Genomic DNA, 6,674 nt, shown 5'->3' on the forward strand with positions numbered 1-6,674 from the left:
GTATGGGTTACAGCAAAGGAAGAATGGTAGTGCTGAAAAGAGAAAGGATGGTGGAGCTCGAATCAAGGGAATAACCAGCAGAATCAGGGGAATTTTAAGAAGCACAAAGGAAATGGGAATTTTCAGTTTAGGGCTAACAATGGTGGTAATCGCAACAACCAAGGTGGTGGAAATCAGTCTGGAAGGAATGGAGTACGGACCTACGAATGTTGGCGCTGTAACATGAATCACCCTGGAAAGGATTGTGATGGAAACTTGGTGACTTGTAGGTTCTGTCAGAAGTTAGGCCATAGGGAGTATGAATGCTATTCTAAGAATGGAAATCCTAACCAAGGTAACCACCAAGGCAATAATCGGAACAATCAGAACCGAAATGGGGGAAATGGAGGTGGAAACCAAAGAAACCACCAAGGTGGTAACAATGGCAATAGCAATGGCAATCACCAGAACCATGGAAAGCCTGGAGGGAACCAACAGCAGAATGGGAACCGAAACAACAATGGGAACACCAATGGAGGTGGCTATAACAAAGGAGTTGCCCAAGGAAAGTTGAATGTGATATCCAGGAAAGAAGCGGAGACTTCCTCTGACGTCATAGCGGGTACTTTTTCTACTAATTCCGTTTTAGTTAAAGTTCTATTTGATTCTGGTGCGACTTATTCTTTTATATCAGTAGATGCTTTGGGGAAACTAGGGTTGAAAGAGCCTGAAACAATTGAGGTACCTATAGTTATACCTACTGGTAGTATAGTGAAGTGTACCAAAGTCCATAGAGATGTGCCTTTGACCATAGCCAAGACCGTGTTCTTATCTAACCTAATCGAGTTTGAGTTAGGAGAGCTAGATGTAATTCTACGAATGGATTGGATGGCCAAGTTCAAAGCCAAAATAGATTGTGAGAAGCAGAAGGTTCACTTGAGGTCTAGCCTAGGAAAAGTAGTGTCATATCGTCGTTTTGGTAAGCCTAAGAACATAGGAATCATCACGGCAATGGGACTCGTGAAGCTAGTCGGTAAAGGGAACCCAACCTTCTTATGCAATGTGAGGAACCTAGAGCATGTGATCAAGGATCAGCCTGAGGATATTGCAGTAGTCAATGAATTCCTTGATGTATTTTCAGAAGAGATCCCGGGGATGCCTCCCAATCGACCTATTGACTTTACCATAGATTTAGTGCCTGGAACCGCCCCTATTTCAAAAGCATCTTATCGAATGGCTCCAGCAAAAATGAATGAGTTAAAAGGCCAACTAGAGGATCTATTGGAGAAAGGTTATATTAGGCCAAGTGCATCGCCTTGGGGAGCACCAGTGTTATTTGTGAAGAAAAAGGATGGAAGTATGAGGCTCTGTATAGACTACAGAGAGCTCAATAAGGTCACAATCAAGAACAAATATCCATTACCTAGGATAGAAGACCTATTTGACCAACTAAAAGGAGCAGGAATATTTTCAAAGATCGATTTGCGTTCGGGTTATCACCAATTGAGAATCGCTGACCATGACATACCAAAGACCGCATTCAGGACTAGATACGGACATTACGAGTTCACTGTTATGCCTTTTGGTTTAACCAATGCCCCTGCAATATTTATGGACTTAATGAACCGTGTATTCCATGCATATTTGGACAAGTTTGTAGTGGTTTTCATAGATGACATCCTAGTGTATTAGAAGAGTGAAGAGGATCACGCGGAACACTTGAGATCAGTGTTGAGTACCTTGAGAGATAACCAGTTGTATGACAAGTTCTCAAAGTGTGAGTTTTGGTTGGAAAGAGTTGCATTTTTGGGATATTTTGTGTCAAAAGAAGGAGTGGTAGTTGACCCTGCTAAGATCAAAGCTGTTAGTGAATGGCCTACACCCCAGAGTGTGACTGACATTCGTAGTTTTCTGGGATTAGCTGGCTACTATAGGCGCTTTGTGCAAGACTTCTCTAGGATAGCCAAACCCATGACTACATTGATGAAGAAGGAAACCAAGTTTGAATGGAGTGACCAGTGTGAGGAAGCATTCCAAGCCTTAAAGACGCGATTGACAACCGCGCCAGTATTAACCTTACCAGATGAGAGTGGTGCATACGATGTGTATAGTGATGCCTCTAAGAATGGTTTAGGGTGTGTATTAATGCAGAACGGGAAGGTTATTGCGTATACGTCAAGGCAATTGAAGCCATATGAATCCAATTACCCTACCCATGATTTAGAGTTGGTTGCTATAGTGTTTGCATTGAAGATATGGAGACACTATCTGTATGGTGTGAAGTGTAGGATATTTACGGACCACAAGAGTTTGAAGTACATCTTCACACAGAAGGATTTGAATATGCGCCAACGAAGGTGGTTGGAGTTAATTAAGGACTATGATTTGGACATCCAGTACCATGAGGGAAAAGCCAATGTAGTTGCGGATGCCTTGAGTAGGAAATCAAGTCATAGTGTTAATGCGTTAGTAGTTGCTAACGAGCTGTGTAAGGACATGCAGCGTTTGAACCTTGAAATAGTAAGTGGTGAAAGCCTTGTGGGAATAATTAATGCCTTAACCATCCAGCCGTCGATATTTGATGAGATTAAGGAGAATCAGGCAGGTGATGTAAAGTTGGAGCGAATCAAGGAAAAGATTTCGCAAGGTAAGGAGTTAGATTTCCGAATCCATGATGATGGAAGTTTGAGGTACAAAGGCAGGTGGTGCATGCCTCAAAAGTGTGGAGAATTGAAGGAGAAATTGATGAAAGAAGGGTATAACACGCCATATTCTGTGCACCCAGGGGGTGACAAGTTGTATGAGGACTTGAAAAAGGTCTATTGGTGGCCAAGGATGAAGAACGAAGTGGCTGAATTTGTGGCTAGATGTCTGACTTGTTAGAAGGTTAAGATTGAGCATAGGAGACCTCAAGGGAAGGTCCAACCTTTAGAGATTCCAAGCTGGAAATGAGACTATATTTATGGACTTCGTCACTTGTTTACCTAAGTCAAAGACTGGGAATGATACAATTTGGGTTGTGGTAGATAGGTTGACTAAGTCAGCAGTGTTTATACCAATGAAGGAAACCTGGAAAATGGAACAACTTGCTAAAGCCTACATTAAGAATGTTGTGAGGTTACATGGAGTTCCTAAGGATATCGTATCAGATAGGGATTCAAGTTTTCTCTCGAATTTTTGGAAACGTGTGCAGAAGAGCTTTGGTATGACATTGAAAATGAGTACAGCCACGGATGGACAAACTGAAAGGACTATCCAAACCCTGGAGGACATGCTTCGCGCATGCGTTATTGATTTCCAAGGAAGTTGGGAAGATAGCCTAGATTTGATTGAGTTTTCATATAATAATAGCTATCATGCTAGCATTGGAATGACACCATTTGAGGCTTTGTATGGACGAAAATGTAGAAGTCCACTTTGTTGGAACGACATTAGTGAAACCATAGTGTTGGGACCTCAAATGATAGAGGACACCATGAACCAAATCCGAACCATCCAATCAAAGATTCAAGCGGCGCAGGATCGCCAAAAGAGTTATGCAGACTTGAAACGTAGGGATGAAGAGTTCAACATAGGTGATAAAGTGTTGCTCAAAGTGTCACCAATGAAAGGTGTCATGAGATTGGGAAAGAAAGGGAAGTTAATCCCTAAGTACATAGGCCCATATGAGATCTTAGAAAGAATCGGAAAGGTAGCCTATAGACTAGCCTTGCCTATGGACTTGCATAGAGTACATAATGTGTTCCACATATCTCAGTTAAGGAAATATATCCCGGATAAATCGCATGTGTTGCAACCGGAGACCATAGAATTAGACCAAAGTCTAACCTTTGAGGAAAGACCTGTCAAAATCCTTGATAGCAAAGTGCGTAGTACGCGTACTAAAGATGTGAAAATTGTCAAAGTGTTGTGGTCTAATCAAGAATCTGAGGAAGCCACTTGGGAAGCGGAGGACGAAATGAGAAAGAAATATCCCGAGATTTTTCCCGAGGTTAGTTGAGTTACGGGGTCGTAACTCGTGTCTTTTAAGGGGGGTAGAGTGCGGTAGAATTTCGCGCTTTTTACCTTGTTTTCCCCTATTTTATGCTCAATTTAGTGCTTTCTATTGAATTTGCACTTATTATTGTCCTGTTTAATCATGTAAAGAGTACATCAACTTAAAATTATTGTAAACGAACGTATTGAAAGTCTCAAGTTTGAGTTGAATTTTGATTTCCGAACCAAAGTTTCGGGACGAAACTTCTTTTAAGGAGGGTAGACTGTAATACCTCGTATTTTTATAACATTTATAAGTATATTTTATTATATTTATAAAGCATTTTACGATTTATTAACATTTAAATAATATTTAAATGCATTTTATTTAATGTATTTTAATTAATTAGAATATTTATTATTTTAATTAATTATGAAACAAATTTAATTCTTGAGTCGGGAAATTAAATGAGTTACAAATGATTTTTAAAGCTTCGGGTTTTAAATAAAAAGTCCAATTCGTTTTACTAAACGAGTCCAATCAATAGTATTTAATTTAAATCCTAAGCTAGCCCAATTCATTTAATTCCTAAGCCCAACTCAAATATCCTAAGCCTAGCCCATCAAGGGATTAGGGAGCCTATAAATAGGACTCCCCCATCATTAAATGAGCCCCTAAAATTCATAAACCCTATTTAGCTTTGCTTGCCCAGCACTCCTCTCTCCCTCTCTTCTCTCGTCCGCTCATCCGCACGCACGCAACCGTGCTCGTGCCCTCGTGCTGCTCGGCCTCACGCCCAGTGCGCGCTGCCCCTGTGCCTTCGAGTGTGTCGCGCCCAGCGTTGCACTCCCTCTCACCCTCGCTCGCCTTCCCTCGCGCATCAGCGCCCAACCCTCGCTCTCTCCCTCACTCGCAGCCAGCGCTGCCCCCTTCCTCTTTGTCGCGCGCTGCTGCTGTTGTTGCTGTGGTGCGTTGTTGCTGTCCCACTCGCCCAGCCGCACGCACACTCCCTCTCTCTTGCTCGCCCAGCCCGCGCACTCGCCCTCGTGCCGCGCGGCTGTGCGCGCCCCTGCTGCTGCCTTTGTTCCTTCGCCCGCGCGCGCGTACCCACGAAGTGTGTGTGTGTGTGTGTCCTTGTTCGTTCACTCAATTCTTTCGCCCAATCACATTTAATTCGTGGTTGTTCCGTGCTATAGGCCGGATTGGTATAATTCTCTTCTTCCTTACCTATTCTATTTAAATTCCGTATTTTAAATTATTATATTAATATTGTTTTGAGTAATTAAAATGCTGGGAACCGGTTATGAATACCGTGGTTTGAGGATTTGCATGTTGTGATTCGTAGGTTTGTTTTAATTATTAAAGGATGAAGAATAAAGCATTGATTTTTATGATAATAAACTAGTGTTATTGGGATTTTCAAGTTAGGGTTTTAACCTAGAACTAATGAGTCAATTGATTAGCATAATTAGGTGATGATTTTAATTATGATAATCAATTATATTTTCAGATTTGAATAAAGGTTTAAAGTGTCGATTTTTATTGATTTTAAAGGCGGAAAAAGTATGTTTTCGTACTAAGGATTGATTTTGCAAATTGAGACGTTTTTATTATTGAAAAACGATTGAATTCTAAAGTCTAAATGAGGTTTTAAATTTTATAAAGTTGCTGGAAATTTAATGAACATGGAAATAATTTAAGTTTCATTATTTTGATGATAGGAGGTGATTTCTAGTTGAGTGCTCGTTATTGCAAAGTGGCCCCTACGCTTAGGTATTCTAGGTACATACAAGTCTAGGGCGACCACACCTTTTTGTCAATGACATTACATGATTGTTGATGATGTGAATTACATTATGTGGAATCATGTTTATTTTGGTGAACGAGCATGTGATTTGTGATGTTGGATTTATTGGATTAATTGTTGAACAAGCATGTTGAAATTATTATGAGTATAGATTTCATTGTCAATCATGTTGTTCAATATTTATGCATGTATGGTTTATTTCACATGCAAGGGATGGATTATTTATTTGTATGCTATTGTACGGGATGTCTAGCATACTTTAAGCCAATTATTCGTACCTCGTTGTACTATTTATTTTACCACATGTGAAGGGTTAGCTCACGTAAGCCACCGCACATGTAGGGTTCAGTTGGGAATGTTATGTATGAAATGAATTAGGATTTGTCGTGCAAGGGCACAACCCTCATGTTAATATGCATGATGTGGAGTCTCACTTTGGTGAGGAGGAACATGGTAGTAATATCACAAGTGTCTTGCTTGGTTGATCACAAGTCTTAAAGCATTAAAATAAGATTGTTTTGGTTGTTGTTTATTAATTGTATGTGTGTACATTGTCGAGTCTTGAGTTCGCCTTTAATAAAATATTAATAAACGTAAAGTGCAACCCGAACAAGCTTCAAAACTCTTGGAACGTATATACCTTGAGTATGAACAATGGGGGGAGTCTTGCCGGAAAGATCGTACTCCTACTAATGATACAAGACGTTGTTTCATTTATATTATGCGCAGGAATTCCGTCGGTATGGCCCGACACTCGGTATGACCCGATTTTATTATTATTGTATTTGGTGTATGGTTGGCTCCCATCACCTTTCCTTTATGGAATATTTCTTTTGGCCCGTTCGAAGCTTATTCTAATTAAATCGTGAGTCAAGAGTCGAGTCTTGTATTCATGATTGATTGTTAATTATT

Source organism: Spinacia oleracea, chromosome 3 (assembly GCF_020520425.1).
Source record: "Spinacia oleracea cultivar Varoflay chromosome 3, BTI_SOV_V1, whole genome shotgun sequence".
Lineage (NCBI taxonomy): Eukaryota > Viridiplantae > Streptophyta > Magnoliopsida > Caryophyllales > Amaranthaceae > Spinacia > Spinacia oleracea.